This window comes from Salmo salar, chromosome 13 (genome assembly GCF_965601325.2).
Source record: "Salmo salar chromosome 13, fSalSal1, whole genome shotgun sequence".
NCBI classification, from domain to species: domain Eukaryota; kingdom Metazoa; phylum Chordata; class Actinopteri; order Salmoniformes; family Salmonidae; genus Salmo; species Salmo salar.
Window position 1 is genome coordinate 11,930,236 of NC_138303.1, and position 21,091 is coordinate 11,951,326.

Below are 21,091 nucleotides of genomic sequence, written 5' to 3' on the forward strand. Positions count from 1 at the left end.
GTTTCTTCGCTCACACAATACATTTTTACTCGTTCAAAATACAACCTTTTTGGAACTGACATTGCAGTGCCGTGACCCGGATTCGAACCGGGGTTGCTGCGTCCACAACGCAGAGTACTAACCACTATACGATCACGGCTGGCTGCAAGAGCAGCCTTATAGAGCCTACTTATTCTGTGAAAGTGACATGTACAAACTGGCGAAACTCTTTTCATTTTGGTCTCGATAACGAATAAACTGAAGAAGCAGTTGCGCCTTTGACAGTCGGTACGTTTTAACTCATTTCAAAAAGTGCCCTTTTTCCGTGACATTGGAATATCTCAATTGCATCCTCCTCACGTCTTCTCTTCTCTCGACTTGCCTAATTCTCTAAACCCATTGGTGAGAAAAGTAGAGTGCCCTCCCCTCTGACCTTCTCCACCAATGTGTACAATGAAATGCTTGAAAAGGTACTGCTGAGATTTGAACTCAGGATCTCCTGTTTACTAGACAGGCACTTTAACCAACTAAGCCACAGCACCCGTTGATTTCATGTATGTTGCGTAACTAACACCCACACCGATGTGAATAAAACCAGTCTCATTAATTTAACCTATTTAATCTCTGTCTGTCAAAATGACGTCACAAAACAGATGTAATTTACTAATATTGGAATCGATATGGACACCTTCAATTGTCTAGCAACAGGGTTTGTTAATCTATGTTTTGGGTACCAAAGTGGGCCTGAGCATGTGAGAGCTGGGTAGCGAGATATCAGTAAATATTTGTAACCACATACTATTTATTTTTAATTATGGTCATTCGAGGACAGTACATTTTACATTTCGGTTTCGAGATGAATAAACTCAAGAACCTCTGACATGGATTCTTAAACTATGGTTTGGGACCCAAAGCAGTTATTAACATGTGATAGGTGTGTCGCGAGATATGCATAAACATTCAGAATCATACACTATTTCTTTAGAATTTCAGTTGTTCGATGACACTACATTTCACATTTGGCTCTCGAGCTTAAACATGGTAAAATCCTCTGAAACAGCAGACGAATCAGTTAATGTAAGTATTTTACCTATCATGAGCTGGGGGACTTTGTCCAAAAGCAGAGTTCTTGAGTTTCTTCGCTCACACAATACATTTTACTCGTTCAGAATACAACCTTTTTGGAACTGACATTGCAGTGCCGTGACCCAGATTCGAACCGGGGTTGCTGCGTCCACAACGCAGAGTACTAACCACTATACGATCACAGCTGGCTGCAAGAGCAGCCTTATAGAGCCTACTTATTCTGTGAAAGTGACATGTACAAACTGGCGAAACTCTTTTCATTTTGGTCTCGATAACGAATAAACTGAAGAAGGAGTTGCGCTTTTGACAGTCGGTACGTTTTAACTCATTCAAAAAGTGCCCTTTTTACGTGACATTGGAATATCTCAATTACATCCTCCTCACGTCTTCTCTTCTCTCGACTTGCCTAATTCTCTAAACCCATTGGTGAGAAAAGCAGAGTGCCCTCCCTTCTGACCTTCTCCACCAATGTGTACAATGAAATGCTTGAAAAGGTACTGCTGAGATTTGAACTCAGGATCTCCTGTTTAAAAGACAGGGACTTTAACCAACTAAGCCACAGCACCCATTGATTTGATGTATGTTGCGTAACTAACACCCACACCGATGTGAATCAAACCAGTCTCATTCATTTAACCCATTTTACTGTCTGGCAAAATCACGTCACAAAACAGATGTCATTTACTAATATTGGAATCGATATGGACACCTTCAATTGTCTAGCAACAGGGTTTGTTATGCTATGTTTTGGGAACCAAAGTGGGCCTGAGCATGTGAGAGGTGGGTAGCGAGATATCAGTAAATATTTGTAATCACATATTATTTCTTTTTAATTATAGTCATTCGAGGACAATACATTTTACATTTGGGTTTCGAGATGAATAAACTCAAGAACCTCTGACATGGATTCTTAAACTATGGTTTGGGACCCAAAGCGGTTATTAACATGTGATAGGTGGGTCGTGAGATATGCGTAAACATTCAGAATCATACAGTATTTCTTAAGAATTTCGGTTGTTCGATGACACTACATTTCACATTTGGCTCTCGAGCTTAAACATGGTAAAATCCTCTGAAAAAGCAGACGAATCAGTTAATGTAAGTATTTTACCTATCATGAGCTGGGGGACTTTGTCCAAAAGCAGAGTTCTTGAGTTTCTTCGCTCACACAATACATTTTTACTCGTTCAAAATACAACCTTTTTGGAACTGACATTGCAGTGCCGTGATCTGGTTTCAAACCGGGGTTGCTGCGTCCACAACGCAGAGTACTAACCACTATACGATCACGGCTGGCTGCAAGAGCAGCCTTATAGAGCCTACTTATTCTGTGAAAGTGACATGTACAAACTGGCGAAACTCTTTTCATTTTGGTCTCGATAACGAATAAACTGAAGAAGCAGTTGCGCCTTTGACAGTCGGTACGTTTTAACTCATTCAAAAAGTGCCCTTTTTCCGTGACATTGGAATATCTCAATTGCATCCTCCTCACGTCTTCTCTTCTCTCGACTTGCCTAATTCTCTAAACCCATTGGTGAGAAAAGTAGAGTGCCCTCCCCTCTGACCTTCTCCACCAATGTGTACAATGAAATGCTTGAAAAGGTACTGCTGAGATTTGAACTCAGGATCTCCTGTTTACTAGACAGGCACTTTAACCAACTAAGCCACAGCACCCATTGATTTGATGTATGTTGCGTAACTAACACCCACACCGATGTGAATCAAACCAGTCTCATTCATTTAACCCATTTCACTGTCTGGCAAAATCACGTCACAAAACAGATGTCATTTACTAATATTGGAATCGATATGGACACCTTCAATTGTCTAGCAACAGGGTTTGTTAAGCTATGTTTTGGGAACCAAAGTGGGCCTGAGCATGTGAGAGGTGGGTAGCGAGATATCAGTAAATATTTGTAATCACATATTATTTATTTTTAATTATAGTCATTCGAGGACAATACATTTTACATTTGGGTTTCGAGATGAATAAACTCAAGAACCTCTGACATGGATTCTTAAACTATGGTTTGGGACCCAAAGCGGTTATTAACATGTGATAGGTGGGTCGTGAGATATGCGTAAACATTCAGAATCATACAGTATTTCTTAAGAATTTCGGTTGTTCGATGACACTACATTTCACATTTGGCTCTCGAGCTTAAACATGGTAAAATCCTCTGAAAAAGCAGACGAATCAGTTAATGTAAGTATTTTACCTATCATGAGCTGGGGGACTTTGTCCAAAAGCAGAGTTCTTGAGTTTCTTCGCTCACACAATACATTTTTACTCGTTCAAAATACAACCTTTTTGGAACTGACATTGCAGTGCCGTGACCTGGTTTCAAACCGGGGTTGCTGCGTCCACAACGCAGAGTACTAACCACTATACGATCACGGCTGGCTGCAAGAGCAGCCTTATAGAGCCTACTTATTCTGTGAAAGTGACATGTACAAACTGGCGAAACTCTTTTCATTTTGGTCTCGATAACGAATAAACTGAAGAAGCAGTTGCGCCTTTGACAGTCGGTACGTTTTAACTCATTCAAAAAGTGCCCTTTTTCCGTGACATTGGAATATCTCAATTGCATCCTCCTCACGTCTTCTCTTCTCTCGACTTGCCTAATTCTCTAAACCCATTGGTGAGAAAAGTAGAGTGCCCTCCCCTCTGACCTTCTCCACCAATGTGTACAATGAAATGCTTGAAACGGTACTGCTGAGATTTGAACTCAGGATCTCCTGTTTACTAGACAGGCACTTTAACCAACTAAGCCACAGCACCCATTGATTTGATGTATGTTGCGTAACTAACACCCACACCGATGTGAATCAAACCAGTCTCATTCATTTAACCCATTTCACTGTCTGGCAAAATCACGTCACAAAACAGATGTAATTTACTAATATTGGAATCGATATGGACACCTTCAATTGTCTAGCAACAGGGTTTGTTAAGCTATGTTTTGGGAACCAAAGTGGGCCTGAGCATGTGAGAGGTGGGTAGCGAGATATCAGTAAATATTTGTAATCACATATTATTTATTTTTAATTATAGTCATTCGAGGACAATACATTTTACATTTGGGTTTCGAGATGAATAAACTCAAGAACCTCTGACATGGATTCTTAAACTATGGTTTGGGACCCAAAGCGGTTATTAACATGTGATAGGTGGGTCGTGAGATATGCGTAAACATTCAGAATCATACACTATTTCTTTAGGATTTCGGTTGTTCGATGACACTACATTTCACATTTGGCTCTCGAGCTTAAAAATTGTAAAATCCTCTGAAACAGCAGACGAATCAGTTAATGTCCGTATTTTACCTATCAGGAGCTGGGGGACTTTGTCCAAAAGCAGAGTTCTTGAGTTTCTTCGCTCACACAACACATTTTTACTCGTTCAAAATACAACCTTTTTGGAACTGACATTGCAGTGCCGTGACCCAGATTCGAACCGGGGTTGCTGCGTCCACAACACAGAGCACTAACCACTATACGATCACAGCTGGCTGCAAGAGCAGCCTTATAGAGCCTACTTATTCTGTGAAAGTGACATGTACAAACTGGCGAAACTCTTTTCATTTTGGTCTCGATAACGAATAAACTGAAGAAGGAGTTGCGCTTTTGACAGTCGGTACGTTTTAACTCATTCAAAAAGTGCCCTTTTTACGTGACATTGGAATATCTCAATTACATCCTCCTCACGTCTTCTCTTCTCTCGACTTGCCTAATTCTCTAAACCCATTGGTGAGAAAAGCAGAGTGCCCTCCCTTCTGACTTTCTCCACCAATGTGTACAATGAAATGCTTGAAAAGGTACTGCTGAGATTTGAACTCAGGATCTCCTGTTTACTAGACAGGCACTTTAACCAACTAAGCCACAGCACCCATTGATTTGATGTATGTTGCGTAACTAACACCCACACCGATGTGAATCAAACCAGTCTCATTCATTTAACCCATTTCACTGTCTGGCAAAATCACGTCACAAAACAGATGTCATTTACTAATATTGGAATCGATATGGATACCTTCAATTGTCTAGCAACAGGGTTTGTTAATCTATGTTTTGGGAACCAAAGTGGGCCTGAGCATGTGAGAGCTGGGTAGCGAGATATCAGTAAATATTTGTAACCACATACTATTTATTTTTAATTATGGTCATTCGAGGACAGTACATTTTACATTTCGGTTTCGAGATGAATAAACTCAAGAACCTCTGACATGGATTCTTAAACTATGGTTTGGGACCCAAAGCGGTTATTAACATGTGATAGGTGTGTCGCGAGATATGCATAAACATTCAGAATCATACACTATTTCTTTAGAATTTCGGTTGTTCGATGACACTACATTTCACATTTGGCTCTCGAGCTTAAAAATTGTAAAATCCTCTGAAACAGCAGACGAATCAGTTAATGTCAGTATTTTACCTATCAGGAGCTGGGGGACTTTGTCCAAAAGCAGAGTTCTTGAGTTTCTTCTCTCACACAACACATTTTTACTCGTTCAAAATACAACCTTTTTGGAACTGACATTGCAGTGCCGTGACCCAGATTCGAACCGGGGTTGCTGCTTCCACAACACAGAGTACTAACCACTATACGATCACAGCTGGCTGCAAGAGCAGCCTTATAGAGCCTACTTATTCTGTGAAAGTGACATGTACAAACTGGCGAAACTCTTTTCATTTTGGTCTCGATAACGAATAAACTGAAGAAGGAGTTGCGCTTTTGACAGTCGGTACGTTTTAACTCATTCAAAAAGTGCCCTATTTACGTGACATTGGAATATCTCAATTACATCCTCCTCACGTCTTCTCTTCTCTCGACTTGCCTAATGCTCTAAACCCATTGGTGAGAAAAGCAGAGTGCCCTCCCTTCTGACCTTCTCCACCAATGTGTACAATGAAATGCTTGAAAAGGTACTGCTGAGATTTGAACTCAGGATCTCCTGTTTACTAGACAGGCACTTTAACCAACTAAGCCACAGCACCCATTGATTTGATGTATGTTGCGTAACTAACACCCACACCGATGTGAATCAAACCAGTCTCATTCATTTAACCCATTTCACTGTCTGGCAAAATCACGTCACAAAACAGATGTCATTTACTAATATTGGAATCGATATGGACACCTTCAATTGTCTAGCAACAGGGTTTGTTAATCTATGTTTTGGGAACCAAAGTGGGCCTGAGCATGTGAGAGCTGGGTAGCGAGATATCAGTAAATATTTGTAACCACATACTATTTATTTTTAATTATGGTCATTCGAGGACAGTACATTTTACATTTCGGTTTCGAGATGAATAAACTCAAGAACCTCTGACATGGATTCTTAAACTATGGTTTGGGACCCAAAGCAGTTATTAACATGTGATAGGTGTGTCGCGAGATATGCGTAAACATTCAGAATCATACACTATTTCTTTGGAATTTCGGTTGTTCGATGACACTACATTTCACATTTGGCTCTCGAGCTTAAACATGGTAAAATCCTCTGAAACAGCAGACGAATCAGTTAATGTAAGTATTTTACCTATCATGAGCTGGGGGACTTTGTCCAAAAGCAGAGTTCTTGAGTTTCTTCGCTCACACAATACATTTTTACTCGTTCAAAATACAACCTTTTTGGAACTGACATTGCAGTGCCGTGACCCGGATTCGAACCAGGGTTGCTGCGTCCACAACGCAGAGTACTAACCACTATACGATCACGGCTGGCTGCAAGAGCAGCCTTATAGAGCCTACTAATTCTGTGAAAGTGACATGTACAAACTGGCGAAACTCTTTTCATTTTGGTCTCGATAACGAATAAACTGAAGAAGCAGTTGCGCCTTTGACAGTCGGTACGTTTTAACTATTTCAAAAAGTGCCCTTTTTCCGTGACATTGGAATATCTCAATTGCATCCTCCTCACGTCTTCTCTTCTCTCGACTTGCCTAATTCTCTAAACCCATTGGTGAGAAAAGTAGAGTGCCCTCCCCTCTGACCTTCTCCACCAATGTGTACAATGAAATGCTTGAAAAGGTACTGCAGAGATTTGAACTCAGGATCTCCTGTTTACTAGACAGGCACTTTAACCAACTAAGCCACTGCACCCGTTGATTACATGTATGTTGCGTAACTAACACCCACACCGATGTGAATAAAACCAGTCTCATTAATTTAACCTATTTAATCTCTGTCTGTCAAAATGACGTCACAAAACAGATGTAATTTACTAATATTGGAATCGATATGGACACCTTCAATTGTCTAGCAACAGGGTTTGTTAATCTATGTTTTGGGAACCAAAGTGGGCCTGAGCATGTGAGAGCTGGGTAGCGAGATATCAGTAAATATTTGTAACCACATACTATTTATTTTTAATTATGGTCATTCGAGGACAGTACATTTTACATTTCGGTTTCGAGATGAATAAACTCAAGAACCTCTGACATGGATTCTTAAACTATGGTTTGGGACCCAAAGCGGTTATTAACATGTGATAGGTGGGTCGTGAGATATGCGTAAACATTCAGAATCATACACTATTTCTTTAGGATTTCGGTTGTTCGATGACACTACATTTCACATTTGGCTCTCGAGCTTAAAAATTGTAAAATCCTCTGAAACAGCAGACGAATCAGTTAATGTCAGTATTTTACCTATCAGGAGCTGGGGGACTTTGTCCAAAAGCAGAGTTCTTGAGTTTCTTCGCTCACACAACACATTTTTACTCGTTCAAAATACAACCTTTTTGGAACTGACATTGCAGTGCCGTGACCCAGATTCGAACCGGGGTTGCTGCGTCCACAACACAGAGCACTAACCACTATACGATCACAGCTGGCTGCAAGAGCAGCCTTATAGAGCCTACTTATTCTGTGAAAGTGACATGTACAAACTGGCGAAACTCTTTTCATTTTGGTCTCGATAACGAATAAACTGAAGAAGGAGTTGCGCTTTTGACAGTCGGTACGTTTTAACTCATTCAAAAAGTGCCCTTTTTACGTGACATTGGAATATCTCAATTACATCCTCCTCACGTCTTCTCTTCTCTCGACTTGCCTAATTCTCTAAACCCATTGGTGAGAAAAGCAGAGTGCCCTCCCTTCTGACTTTCTCCACCAATGTGTACAATGAAATGCTTGAAAAGGTACTGCTGAGATTTGAACTCAGGATCTCCTGTTTACTAGACAGGCACTTTAACCAACTAAGCCACAGCACCCATTGATTTGATGTATGTTGCGTAACTAACACCCACACCGATGTGAATCAAACCAGTCTCATTCATTTAACCCATTTCACTGTCTGGCAAAATCACGTCACAAAACAGATGTCATTTACTAATATTGGAATCGATATGGACACCTTCAATTGTCTAGCAACAGGGTTTGTTAATCTATGTTTTGGGAACCAAAGTGGGCCTGAGCATGTGAAAGCTGGGTAGCGAGATATCAGTAAATATTTGTAACCACATACTATTTATTTTTAATTATGGTCATTCGAGGACAGTACATTTTACATTTCGGTTTCGAGATGAATAAACTCAAGAACCTCTGACATGGATTCTTAAACTATGGTTTGGGACCCAAAGCGGTTATTAACATGTGATAGGTGTGTCGCGAGATATGCATAAACATTCAGAATCATACACTATTTCTTTAGAATTTCGGTTGTTCGATGACACTACATTTCACATTTGGCTCTCGAGCTTAAAAATTGTAAAATCCTCTGAAACAGCAGACGAATCAGTTAATGTCAGTATTTTACCTATCAGGAGCTGGGGGACTTTGTCCAAAAGCAGAGTTCTTGAGTTTCTTCTCTCACACAACACATTTTTACTCGTTCAAAATACAACCTTTTTGGAACTGACATTGCAGTGCCGTGACCTGGTTTCGAACCGGGGTTGCTGCGTCCACAACGCAGAGTACTAACCACTCTACGATCACGGCTGGCTGCAAGAGCAGCCTTATAGAGCCTACTTATTCTGTGAAAGTGACATGTACAAACTGGCGAAACTCTTTTCATTTTGGTCTCGATAACGAATAAACTGAAGAAGCAGTTGCGCCTTTGACAGTCGGTACGTTTTAACTCATTCAAAAAGTGCCCTTTTTCCGTGACATTGGAATATCTCAATTGCATCCTCCTCACGTCTTCTCTTCTCTCGACTTGCCTAATTCTCTAAACCCATTGGTGAGAAAAGTAGAGTGCCCTCCCCTCTGACCTTCTCCACCAATGTGTACAATGAAATGCTTGAAAAGGTACTGCTGAGATTTGAACTCAGGATCTCCTGTTTACTAGACAGGCACTTTAACCAACTAAGCCACAGCACCCATTGATTTGATGTATGTTGCGTAACTAACACCCACACCGATGTGAATCAAACCAGTCTCATTCATTTAACCTATTTAATCTCTGTCTGTCAAAATGACGTCACAAAACAGATGTCATTTACTAATATTGGAATCGATATGGACACCTTCAATTGTCTAGCAACAGGGTTTGTTAATCTATGTTTTGGGAACCAAAGTGGGCCTGAGCATGTGAGAGCTGGGTAGCGAGATATCAGTAAATATTTGTAACCACATACTATTTATTTTTAATTATGGTCATTCGAGGACAGTACATTTTACATTTCGGTTTCGAGATGAATAAACTCAAGAACCTCTGACATGGATTCTTAAACTATGGTTTGGGACCCAAAGCGGTTATTAACATGTGATAGGTTGGTCGCGAGATATGAGTAAACATTCAGAATCATACACTATTTCTTTAGAATTTCGGTTGTTCGATGACACTACATTTCACATTTGGCTCTCGAGCTTAAAAATGGTAAAATCCTCTGAAACAGCAGACGAATGAGTTAATGTCAGTATTTTACCTATCAGGAGCTGGGGGACTTTGTCCAAAAGCAGAGTTCTTGAGTTTCTTCTCTCACACAACACATTTTTACTCGTTCAAAATACACCCTTTTTGGAACTGACATTGCAGTGCCGTGACCCAGATTCGAACCGGGTTTGCTGCGTCCACAACACAGAGTACTAACCACTATACGATCACAGCTGGCTGCAAGAGCAGCCTTATAGAGCCTACTTATTCTGTGAAAGTGACATGTACAAACTGGCGAAACTCTTTTCATTTTGGTCTCGATAACGAATAAACTGAAGAAGGAGTTGCGCTTTTGACAGTCGGTACGTTTTAACTCATTCAAAAAGTGCCCTTTTTACGTGACATTGGAATATCTCAATTACATCCTCCTCACGTCTTCTCTTCTCTCGACTTGCCTAATTCTCTAAACCCATTGGTGAGAAAAGCAGAGTGCCCTCCCCTCTGACCTTCTCCACCAATGTGTACAATGAAATGCTTTAAAAGGTACTGCTGAGATTTGAACTCAGGATCTCCTGTTTACTAGACAGGCACTTTAACCAACTAAGCCACAGCACCCATTGATTTGATGTATGTTGCGTAACTAACACCCACACCGATGTGAATCAAACCAGTCTCATTCATTTAACCTATTTAATCTCTGTCTGTCAAAATGACGTCACAAAACAGATGTCATTTACTAATATTGGAATCGATATGGACACCTTCAATTGTCTAGCAACAGGGTTTGTTAATCTATGTTTTGGGAACCAAAGTGGGCCTGAGCATGTGAGAGCTGGGTAGCGAGATATCAGTAAATATTTGTAACCACATACTATTTATTTTTAATTATGGTCATTCGAGGACAGTACATTTTACATTTCGGTTTCGAGATGAATAAACTCAAGAACCTCTGACATGGATTCTTAAACTATGGTTTGGGACCCAAAGCGGTTATTAACATGTGATAGGTGGGTCGCGAGATATGAGTAAACATTCAGAATCATACACTATTTCTTTAGAATTTCGGTTGTTCGATGACACTACATTTCACATTTGGCTCTCGAGCTTAAAAATTGTAAAATCCTCTGAAACAGCAGACGAATGAGTTAATGTCAGTATTTTACCTATCAGGAGCTGGGGGACTTTGTCCAAAAGCAGAGTTCTTGAGTTTCTTCGCTCACACAATACATTTTTACTCGTTCAAAATACAACCTTTTTGGAATTGACATTGCAGTGCCGTGACCCGGTTTCGAACCAGGGTTGCTGCGTCCACAACGCAGAGTACTAACCACTATACGATCACGGCTGGCTGCAAGAGCAGCCTTATAGAGCCTACTTATTCTGTGAAAGTGACATGTACAAACTGGCGAAACTCTTTTCATTTTGGTCTCGATAACGAATAAACTGAAGAAGCAGTTGCGCCTTTGACAGTCGGTACGTTTTAACTCATTCAAAAAGTGCCCTTTTTCCGTGACATTGGAATATCTCAATTGCATCCTCCTCACGTCTTCTCTTCTCTCGACTTGCCTAATTCTCTAAACCCATTGGTGAGAAAAGTAGAGTGCCCTCCCCTCTGACCTTCTCCACCAATGTGTACAATGAAATGCTTGAAAAGGTACTGCTGAGATTTGAACTCAGGATCTCCTGTTTACTAGACAGGCACTTTAACCAACTAAGCCACAGCACCCATTGATTTGATGTATGTTGCGTAACTAACACCCACACCGATGTGAATCAAACCAGTCTCATTCATTTAACCCATTTCACTGTCTGGCAAAATCACGTCACAAAACAGATGTCATTTACTAATATTGGAATCGATATGGACACCTTCAATTGTCTAGCAACAGGGTTTGTTAAGCTATGTTTTGGGAACCAAAGTGGGCCTGAGCATGTGAGAGGTGGGTAGCGAGATATCAGTAAATATTTGTAATCACATATTATTTCTTTTTAATTATAGTCATTCGAGGACAATACATTTTACATTTGGGTTTCGAGATGAATAAACTCAAGAACCTCTGACATGGATTCTTAAACTATGGTTTGGGACCCAAAGCGGTTATTAACATGTGATAGGTGGGTTGTGAGATATGCGTAAACATTCAGAATCATACACTATTTCTTTAGAATTTCGGTTGTTCGATGACACTACATTTCACATTTGGCTCTCGAGCTTAAACATGGTAAAATCCTCTGAAACAGCAGACGAATCAGTTAATGTAAGTATTTTACCTATCATGAGCTGGTGGACTTTGTCCAAAAGCAGAGTTCTTGAGTTTCTTCGCTCACACAATACATTTTTACTCGTTCAAAATACAACCTTTTTGGAACTGACATTGCAGTGCCGTGACCCGGATTCGAACCAGGGTTGCTGCGTCCAGAACGCAGAGTACTAACCACTATACGATCACGGCTGGCTGCAAGAGCAGCCTTATAGAGCCTACTTATTCTGTGAAAGTGACATGTACAACCTGGCGAGACTCTTTTCAGTTGGGTGTCGATAACGGATAAACTGAAGAAGCAGTTACGCTTTTGACAGTCGGTATGTTTTAACTCATTCAAAAAGAGCCCTTTTTCCGTGACAATGGAATATCTCAATTGCATCCTCCTCACGTCTTCTCTTCTCTCGACTTGCCTAATTCTCTAAACCCATTGGTGAGAAAAGCAGAGAGCCCTCCCATCTGACCTTCTCCGCCAATGTGTACAATGAAATGCTTGAAAAGGTACTGCTGAGATTTGAACTCAGGATCTCCTGTTTACTAGACAGGCACTTTAACCAACTAAGCCACACCACCCATTGATTTGATGTATGTTGCGTAACTAACACCCACACCGATGTGAATCAAACCAGTCTCATTCATTTAACCCATTTCACTGTCTGGCAAAATCACGTCACAAAACAGATGTCATTTACTAATATTGGAATCGATATGGACACCTTCAATTGTCTAGCAACAGGATTTGTTAAGCTATGTTTTGGGAACCAAAGTGGGCCTGAGCATGTGAGAGGTGGGTAGTGAGATATCAGTAAATATTTGTAATCATATACTATTTATTTTTAAGTATGGTCATTCGAGCACAGTACATTTTACATTTCGGTTTCGAGATGAATAAACTCAAGAACCTCTGACATGGATTCTTAAACTATGGTTTGGGACCCAAAGCGGTTATTAACATGTGATAGGTGGGTCGTGAGATATGAGTAAACATTCAGAATCATACACTATTTCTTTAGAATTTCGGTTGTTCGATGATACTACAATTCACATTTGGCTCTCGAGCTTAAAAATTGTAAAATCCTCTGGAACAGCAGACGAATCAGTTAATGTAAGTATTTTACCTATCATGAGCTGGGAGACTTTGTCCAAAAGCAGAGTTCTTGAGTTTCTTCGCTCACACAATACGTTTTTACTCATTCAAAATACAATCCTTTTGAGGTGACATTGCAGTGCCGTGACCCAGATTCAAACCAGGGTTTCTGCAGCCACAACGCAGAGTACTAACCACTATACGATCACGGCTGGCTGCAAGAGCAGCCTTATAGAGCCTACTTATTCTGTGAAAGTGACGTGTACAACCTGGCGAAACTCTTCTCATTTGGGTCTCGATAACGAATAAACTGAAGAAGCAGTTACGCTTTTGACAGTCGGTACGTTTTAACTCATTCAAAAAGAGCCATTTTCCCGTGACAATGGAATATCTCAATTGCATCCTCCTCACGTCTTCTCTTCTCTCGACTTGCCTAATTCTCTAAACCCATTGGTGAGAAAAGTAGAGTGCCCTCCCCTCTGACCTTCTCCACCAATGTGTACAATGAAATGCTTGAAAAGGTACTGCTGAGATTTGAACTCAGGATCTCCTGTTTACTAGACAGGCACTTTAACCAACTAAGCCACAGCACCCATTGATTTGATGTATGTTGCGTAACTAACACCCACACCGATGTGAATCAAACCAGTCTCATTCATTTAACCCATTTCACTGTCTGGCAAAATCACGTCACAAAACAGATGTCATTTACTAATATTGGAATCGATATGGACACCTTCAATTGTCTAGCAACAGGGTTTGTTAAGCTATGTTTTGGGAACCAAAGTGGGCCTGAGCATGTGAGAGGTGGGTAGCGAGATATCAGTAAATATTTGTAATCACATATTATTTCTTTTTAACCTGTTGGGTCTAGGGGGCAGCATTTGCACGTCTGGATAAAAAAAATGTACCCGATTTAATCTGGTTACTAATCCTACCCAGTAACTAGAATATGCATATACTTATTATATATGGATAGAAAACACTCTAAAGTTTCCAAAACTGTTTGAATGGTGTCTGTGAGTATAACAGAACTCATTTGGCAGGCAAAACCCTGAGACATTTTCTGACAGGAAGTGGATACCTGATGTGTTGTATTGACTTTAAACCTATCCCATTGAAAAACACAGGGGTTTAGGAATATTTTGGCACTTCCTATTGCTTCCACTAGATGTCACCAGCCTTTACAAAGTGTTTTGAGTCTTCTGGAGGGAGATCTGACCGAACAAGAGCCATGGAACGGTGATGTCCCATTAGACACCTGGCGCGCTACTTCATGTTGGGTACCCTCGTTCCAATACGTTATAAAAGACTATGCATTCGTCCACCTTGAATATTATTCATGTTCTGGTTAAAAAAGGCCCTAATGATTTATGCTATACAACGTTTGACATGTTTGAACGAACGGAAATATATTTTTTCCCCTCGTTCATGACGAGAAGTCCGGCTGGCTTACATCATGTGCTAACGAGACTGAGATTTTTGGACATAAATGATGAGCTTTTTTGAACAAAACTACATTCGTTATGGACCTGTGATACCTGGAAGTGACATCTGATGAAGAGAATCAAAGGTAATGGATTATTTACATAGTATTTTCGATTTTAGATCTCCCCAACATGACGTCTAGTCTGTATCGCAACGCGTATTTTTCTGGGCACAGTGCTCAGATTATTGCAAAGTGTGATTTCCCAGTAAGGTTATTTTTAAATCTGGCAAGTTGATTGCGTTCAAAAGATGTAAATCTATAATTCTTTAAATGACAATATAATATTTTACCAATGTTTTCTAATTTTAATTATTTAATTTGTGACGCTGACTTGACTGCCGGTTATTGGAGGGAAACGATTTCCTCAACATCAATGCCATAGTAAAACGCTGTTTTTGTATATAAATATCAACTTGATAGAACTAAAAATGCATGCATTGTCTAACATAATGTCCTAGGAGTGTCATCTGATGGAGATTGTAAAAGGTTAGTGCATCATTTTAGCTGGTTTTATGGTTTTGGTGACCCTGTCTTTGACTTGACAAAACATTACACACAACTCTTGTAAATGTACTGTCCTAACATACTCTAAATTTATGCTTTCGCCGTAAAACCTTTTTGAAATCGTAAAACGTGGTTAGATTAAGGAGATGTTTATCTTTCAAATGGTGTAACATAGTTGTATTTTTGAAAAATTTGAATTTTGACATTTATTTGGATTCAAATTTGCCGCTCTTGAAATGCACCTGCTGTTGATGGAGTGCACCACGGGTGGCACGCTAGCGTCCCACCTAGCCCCAAGAGGTTAATTATAGTCATTCGAGGACAATACATTTTACATTTGGGTTTCGAGATGAATAAACTCAAGAACCTCTGACATGGATTCTTAAACTATGGTTTGGGACCCAAAGCGGTTATTAACATGTGATAGGTGGGTCGTGAGATATGCGTAAACATTCAGAATCATACACTATTTCTTTAGAATTTCGGTTGTTCGATGACACTACATTTCACATTTGGCTCTCGAGCTTAAACATGGTAAAATCCTCTGAAACAGCAGACGAATCAGTTAATGTAAGTATTTTACCTATCATGAGCTGGTGGACTTTGTCCAAAAGCAGAGTTCTTGAGTTTCTTCGCTCACACAATAAATTTTTACTCGTTCAAAATACAACCTTTTTGGAACTGACATTGCAGTGCCGTGACCCGGATTCGAACCAGGGTTGCTGCGTCCACAACGCAGAGTACTAACCACTATACGATCACGGCTGGCTGCAAGAGCAGCCTTATAGAGCCTACTTATTCTGTGAAAGTGACATGTACAACCTGGCGAGACTCTTTTCAGTTGGGTGTCGATAACGGATAAACTGAAGAAGCAGTTACGCTTTTGACAGTCGGTATGTTTTAACTCATTCAAAAAGAGCCCTTTTTCCGTGACAATGGAATATCTCAATTGCATCCTCCTCACGTCTTCTCTTCTCTCGACTTGCCTAATTCTCTAAACCCATTGGTGAGAAAAGCAGAGAGCCCTCCCATCTGACCTTCTCCGCCAATGTGTACAATGAAATGCTTGAAAAGGTACTGCTGAGATTTGAACTCAGGATCTCCTGTTTACTAGACAGGGAATTTAACCAACTAAGCCACACCACCCATTGATTTGATGTATGTTGCGTAACTAACACCCACACCGATGTGAATCAAACCAGTCTCATTCATTTAACCCATTTCACTGTCTGGCAAAATCACGTCACAAAACAGATGTCATTTACTAATATTGGAATCGATATGGACACCTTCAATTGTCTAGCAACAGGGTTTGTTAAGCTATGTTTTGGGAACCAAAGTGGGCCTGAGCATGTAAGAGCTGGGTAGCGAGATATCAGTAAATATTTGTAACCACGTACTATTTATTTTTAATTATGGTCATTCGAGGACAGTACATTTTACATTTCGGTTTCGAGATGAATAAACTCAAGAACCTCTGACATGGATTCTTAAACTATGGTTTGGGACCCAAAGCGGTTATTAACATGTGATAGGTGTGTCGCGAGATATGCGTAAACATTCAGAATCATACACTATTTCTTTAGAATTTCGGTTGTTCGATGACACTACATTTCACATTTGGCTCTCGAGCTTAAAAATGGTAAAATCCTCTGAAACAGCAGACGAATCAGTTAATGTAAGTATTTTACCTATCATGAGCTGGGGGACTTTGTCCAAAAGCAGAGTTCTTGAGTTTCTTCGCTCACACAATACATTTTTACTCGTTCAAAATACAACCTTTTTGGAATTGACATTGCAGTGCCGTGACCCGGATTCGAACCAGGGTTGCTGCGTCCACAACGCAGAGTACTAACCACTATACGATCATGGCTGGCTGCAAGAGCAACCTTATAGAGCCAACTTATTCTGTGAAAGTGACATGTACAACCTGGCGAGACTCTTTTCAGTTGGGTCTCGATAACGAATAAACTGAAGAAGGAGTTGCGCTTTTGACAGTCGGTAGGTTTTAACTCATTCAAAAAGTGCCCTTTTTACGTGACATTGGAATATCTCAATTACATCCTCCTCACGTCTTCTCTTCTCTCGACTTGCCTAATTCTCTAAACCCATTGGTGAGAAAAGCAGAGTGCCCTCCCTTCTGACCTTCTCCACCAATGTGTACAATGAAATGCTTGAAAAGGTACTGCTGAGATTTGAACTCAGGATCTCCTGTTTACTAGACAGGCGCTTTAACCAACTAAGCCACAGCACCCATTGGTTTGATGTATGTTGCGTAACTAACACCCACACCGATGTGAATCAAACCAGTCGCATTCATTTAACCTATTTAATCTCTGTCTGTCAAAATGACGTCACAAAACAGATGTCATTTACTAATATTGGAATCGATATGGACACCTTCAATTGTCTAGCAACAGGGTTTGTTAATCTATGTTTTGGGAACCAAAGTGGGCCTGAGCATGTTAGAGCTGGGTAGCGAGATATCAGTAAATATTTGTAACCACGTACTATTTATTTTTAATTATGGTCATTCGAGGACAGTACATTTTACATTTCGGTTTCGAGATGAATAAACTCAAGAACCTCTGACATGGATTCTTAAACTATGGTTTGGGACCCAAAGCGGTTATTAACATGTGATAGGTGTGTCGCGAGATATGCGTAAACATTCAGAATCATACACTATTTCTTTAGAATTTCGGTTGTTCGATGACACTACATTTCACATTTGGCTCTCGAGCTTAAAAATTGTAAAATCCTCTGAAACAGCAGACGAATCAGTTAATGTAAGTATTTTACCTATCATGAGCTGGGGGACTTTGTCCAAAAGCAGAGTTCTTGAGTTTCTTCGCTCACACAATACATTTTTACTCGTTCAAAATACAACCTTTTTGGAACTGACATTGCAGTGCCGTGACCCGGATTTGAACCGGGGTTGCTGCGTCCACAACGCAGAGTACTAACCACTATACGATCACGGCTGGCTGCAAGAGCAGCCTTATAGAGCCTACTTATTCTGTGAAAGTGACATGTACAAACTGGCGAAACTCTTTTCATTTTGGTCTCGATAACGAATAACCTGAAGAAGCAGTTGCGCCTTTGACAGTCGGTACGTTTTAACTCATTCAAAAAGTGCCCTTTTTCCGTGACATTGGAATATCTCAATTACATCCTCCTCACGTCTTCTCTTCTCTCGACTTGCCTAATTCTCTAAACCCATTGGTGAGAAAAGCAGAGTGCCCTCCCCTCTGACATTCTCCACCAATGTGTACAATGAAATGCTTGAAAAGGTACTGCTGAGATTTGAACTCAGGATCTCCGGTTTACTAGACAGGAACTTTAACCAACTAAGCCACAGCACCCTTTGATTTGATGTATGTTGCGTAACTAACACCCACACCGATGTGAATCAAACCAGTCGCATTCATTTAACCTATTTAATCTCTGTCTGTCAAAATGACGTCACAAAACAGATGTCATTTACTAATATTGGAATCGGTATGGACACCTTCAATTGTCTAGCAACAGGGTTTGTTAATCTATGTTTTGGGAACCAAAGTGGGCCTGAGCATGTGAGAGCTGGGTAGCGAGATATCAGTAAATATTTGTAACCACATACTATTTCTTTTTAATTATGGTCATTCGAGGACAGTACATTTTACATTTCGGTTTCGAGATGAATAAACTCAAGAACCTCTGACATGGATTCTTTAAACTATGGTTTGGGACCCAAAGCGGTTATTAACATGTGATAGGTGTGTCGCGAGATATGCGTAAACATTCAGAATCATACACTATTTCTTTAGAATTTCGGTTGTTCGATGACACTACATTTCACATTTGGCTCTCGAGCTTAAAAATTGTAAAATCCTCTGAAACAGCAGACGAATGAGTTAATGTAAGTATTTTACCTATCATGAGCTGGGGGACTTTGTCCAAAAGCAGAGTTCTTGAGTTTCTTCGCTCACACAATACATTTTTACTCGTTCAAAATATAACCTTTTTGGAATTGACATTGCAGTGCCGTGACCCGGATTCGAACCAGGGTTGCTGCGTCCACAACGCAGAGTACTAACCACTATACGATCACGGCTGGCTGCAAGAGCATCCTTATAGAGCCAACTTATTCTGTGAAAGTGACATGTACAACCTGGCGAGACTCTTTTCAGTTGGGTGTCGATAACGAATAAACTGAAGAAGCAGTTACGCTTTTGACAGTCGGTATGTTTTAACTCATTCAAAAAGAGCCCTTTTTCCGTGACAATGGAATATCTCAATTGCATCCTCCTCACGTCTTCTCTTCTCTCGACTTGCCTAATTCTCTAAACCCATTGGTGAGAAAAGCAGAGTGCCCTCCCATCTGACCTTCTCCGCCAATGTGTACAATGAAATGCTTGAAAAGGTACTGCTGAGATTTGAACTCAGGATCTCCTGTTTACTAGACAGGCGCTTTAACCAACTAAGCCACAGCACCCATTGATTTGATGTATGTTGCGTAACTAACACCCACACCGATGTGAATCAAACCAGTCGCATTCATTTAACCTATTTAATCTCTGTCTGTCAAAATGACGTCACAAAACAGATGTCATTTACTAATATTGGAATCGATATGGACACCTTCAATTGTCTAGCAACAGGGTTTGTTAATCTATGTTTTGGGAACCAAAGTGGGCCTGAGCATGTGAGAGCTGGGTAGCGAGATATCAGTAAATATTTGTAACCACGTACTATTTATTTTTAATTATGGTCATTCGAGGACAGTACATTTTACATTTGGGTTTCGAGATGAATAAACTCAAGAACCTCTGACATGGATTCTTAAACTATGGTTTGGGACCCAAAGCGGTTATTAACATGTGATAGGTGTGTCGCGAGATATGCGTAAACATTCAGAATCATACACTATTTCTTTAGAATTTCGGTTGTTCGATGACACTACATTTCACATTTGGCTCTCGAGCTTAAAAATTGTAAAATCCTCTGAAACAGCAGACGAATCAGTTAATGTAAGTATTTTACCTATCATGAGCTGGGGGACTTTGTCCAAAAGCAGAGTTCTTGAGTTTCTTCGCTCACACAATACATTTTTACTCGTTCAAAATACAACCTTTTTGGAACTGACATTGCAGTGCCGTGACCCGGATTTGAACCGGGGTTGCTGCGTCCACAACGCAGAGTACTAACCACTATACGATCACGGCTGGCTGCAAGAGCAGCCTTATAGAGCCTACTTATTCTGTGAAAGTGACATGTACAAACTGGCGAAACTCTTTTCATTTTGGTCTCGATAACGAATAACCTGAAGAAGCAGTTGCGCCTTTGACAGTCGGTACGTTTTAACTCATTCAAAAAGTGCCCTTTTTCCGTGACATTGGAATATCTCAATTACATCCTCCTCACGTCTTCTCTTCTCTCGACTTGCCTAATTCTCTAAACCCATTGGTGAGAAAAGCAGAGTGCCCTCCCCTCTGACATTCTCCACCAATGTGTACAATGAAATGCTTGAAAAGGTACTGCTGAGATTTGAACTCAGGATCTCCGGTTTACTAGACAGGAACTTTAACCAACTAAGCCACAGCACCCTTTGATTTGATGTATGTTGCGTAACTAACACCCACACCGATGTGAATCAAACCAGTCGCATTCATTTAACCTATTTAATCTCTGTCTGTCAAAATGACGTCACAAAACAGATGTCATTTACTAATATTGGAATCGGTATGGACACCTTCAATTGTCTAGCAACAGGGTTTGTTAAGCTATGTTTTGGGAACCAAAGTGGGCCTGAGCATGTGAGAGCTGGGTAGCGAGATATCAGTAAATATTTGTAACCACATACTATTTATTTTTAATTATGG

The 21,091-nt window shown here is 40.3% G+C and overlaps 25 non-coding genes across 25 annotated transcripts; all 25 read right to left on the reverse strand.

Moving 5' to 3' along the window:
* Positions 1-67: 67 nt before the first annotated feature.
* Positions 68-139, reverse strand: trnah-gug (transfer RNA histidin (anticodon GUG)). The gene has a single exon. It is a non-coding gene; the product is annotated as a tRNA-His (tRNA).
* Positions 140-447: 308 nt separating this feature from the next.
* Positions 448-521, reverse strand: trnat-agu (transfer RNA threonine (anticodon AGU)). Its single transcript has one exon. It is a non-coding gene; the product is annotated as a tRNA-Thr (tRNA).
* Positions 522-2,665: 2,144 nt separating this feature from the next.
* On the reverse strand, positions 2,666-2,739 carry trnat-agu (transfer RNA threonine (anticodon AGU)). Its single transcript has one exon. It is a non-coding gene; the product is annotated as a tRNA-Thr (tRNA).
* A 1,034-nt stretch (positions 2,740-3,773) lies between these two features.
* Positions 3,774-3,847, reverse strand: trnat-agu (transfer RNA threonine (anticodon AGU)). The gene has a single exon. It is a non-coding gene; the product is annotated as a tRNA-Thr (tRNA).
* Positions 3,848-4,881: 1,034 nt separating this feature from the next.
* trnat-agu (transfer RNA threonine (anticodon AGU)) lies at positions 4,882-4,955 on the reverse strand. The gene has a single exon. It is a non-coding gene; the product is annotated as a tRNA-Thr (tRNA).
* A 1,034-nt stretch (positions 4,956-5,989) lies between these two features.
* trnat-agu (transfer RNA threonine (anticodon AGU)) lies at positions 5,990-6,063 on the reverse strand. Its single transcript has one exon. It is a non-coding gene; the product is annotated as a tRNA-Thr (tRNA).
* A 655-nt stretch (positions 6,064-6,718) lies between these two features.
* trnah-gug (transfer RNA histidin (anticodon GUG)) lies at positions 6,719-6,790 on the reverse strand. Its single transcript has one exon. It is a non-coding gene; the product is annotated as a tRNA-His (tRNA).
* Positions 6,791-7,097: 307 nt separating this feature from the next.
* trnat-agu (transfer RNA threonine (anticodon AGU)) lies at positions 7,098-7,171 on the reverse strand. The gene has a single exon. It is a non-coding gene; the product is annotated as a tRNA-Thr (tRNA).
* Positions 7,172-8,208: 1,037 nt separating this feature from the next.
* trnat-agu (transfer RNA threonine (anticodon AGU)) lies at positions 8,209-8,282 on the reverse strand. The gene has a single exon. It is a non-coding gene; the product is annotated as a tRNA-Thr (tRNA).
* A 1,034-nt stretch (positions 8,283-9,316) lies between these two features.
* trnat-agu (transfer RNA threonine (anticodon AGU)) lies at positions 9,317-9,390 on the reverse strand. Its single transcript has one exon. It is a non-coding gene; the product is annotated as a tRNA-Thr (tRNA).
* A 1,037-nt stretch (positions 9,391-10,427) lies between these two features.
* On the reverse strand, positions 10,428-10,501 carry trnat-agu (transfer RNA threonine (anticodon AGU)). The gene has a single exon. It is a non-coding gene; the product is annotated as a tRNA-Thr (tRNA).
* A 658-nt stretch (positions 10,502-11,159) lies between these two features.
* trnah-gug (transfer RNA histidin (anticodon GUG)) lies at positions 11,160-11,231 on the reverse strand. The gene has a single exon. It is a non-coding gene; the product is annotated as a tRNA-His (tRNA).
* A 307-nt stretch (positions 11,232-11,538) lies between these two features.
* trnat-agu (transfer RNA threonine (anticodon AGU)) lies at positions 11,539-11,612 on the reverse strand. Its single transcript has one exon. It is a non-coding gene; the product is annotated as a tRNA-Thr (tRNA).
* A 655-nt stretch (positions 11,613-12,267) lies between these two features.
* On the reverse strand, positions 12,268-12,339 carry trnah-gug (transfer RNA histidin (anticodon GUG)). Its single transcript has one exon. It is a non-coding gene; the product is annotated as a tRNA-Gln (tRNA).
* A 307-nt stretch (positions 12,340-12,646) lies between these two features.
* On the reverse strand, positions 12,647-12,720 carry trnat-agu (transfer RNA threonine (anticodon AGU)). Its single transcript has one exon. It is a non-coding gene; the product is annotated as a tRNA-Thr (tRNA).
* A 1,033-nt stretch (positions 12,721-13,753) lies between these two features.
* Positions 13,754-13,827, reverse strand: trnat-agu (transfer RNA threonine (anticodon AGU)). The gene has a single exon. It is a non-coding gene; the product is annotated as a tRNA-Thr (tRNA).
* A 2,093-nt stretch (positions 13,828-15,920) lies between these two features.
* Positions 15,921-15,992, reverse strand: trnah-gug (transfer RNA histidin (anticodon GUG)). Its single transcript has one exon. It is a non-coding gene; the product is annotated as a tRNA-His (tRNA).
* Positions 15,993-17,028: 1,036 nt separating this feature from the next.
* trnah-gug (transfer RNA histidin (anticodon GUG)) lies at positions 17,029-17,100 on the reverse strand. The gene has a single exon. It is a non-coding gene; the product is annotated as a tRNA-His (tRNA).
* A 307-nt stretch (positions 17,101-17,407) lies between these two features.
* trnat-agu (transfer RNA threonine (anticodon AGU)) lies at positions 17,408-17,481 on the reverse strand. Its single transcript has one exon. It is a non-coding gene; the product is annotated as a tRNA-Thr (tRNA).
* Positions 17,482-18,139: 658 nt separating this feature from the next.
* On the reverse strand, positions 18,140-18,211 carry trnah-gug (transfer RNA histidin (anticodon GUG)). The gene has a single exon. It is a non-coding gene; the product is annotated as a tRNA-His (tRNA).
* Positions 18,212-18,518: 307 nt separating this feature from the next.
* trnat-agu (transfer RNA threonine (anticodon AGU)) lies at positions 18,519-18,592 on the reverse strand. The gene has a single exon. It is a non-coding gene; the product is annotated as a tRNA-Thr (tRNA).
* A 659-nt stretch (positions 18,593-19,251) lies between these two features.
* On the reverse strand, positions 19,252-19,323 carry trnah-gug (transfer RNA histidin (anticodon GUG)). The gene has a single exon. It is a non-coding gene; the product is annotated as a tRNA-His (tRNA).
* Positions 19,324-19,630: 307 nt separating this feature from the next.
* trnat-agu (transfer RNA threonine (anticodon AGU)) lies at positions 19,631-19,704 on the reverse strand. Its single transcript has one exon. It is a non-coding gene; the product is annotated as a tRNA-Thr (tRNA).
* A 658-nt stretch (positions 19,705-20,362) lies between these two features.
* Positions 20,363-20,434, reverse strand: trnah-gug (transfer RNA histidin (anticodon GUG)). Its single transcript has one exon. It is a non-coding gene; the product is annotated as a tRNA-His (tRNA).
* A 307-nt stretch (positions 20,435-20,741) lies between these two features.
* trnat-agu (transfer RNA threonine (anticodon AGU)) lies at positions 20,742-20,815 on the reverse strand. Its single transcript has one exon. It is a non-coding gene; the product is annotated as a tRNA-Thr (tRNA).
* Between the last annotated feature and the right edge of the window lie 276 nt (positions 20,816-21,091).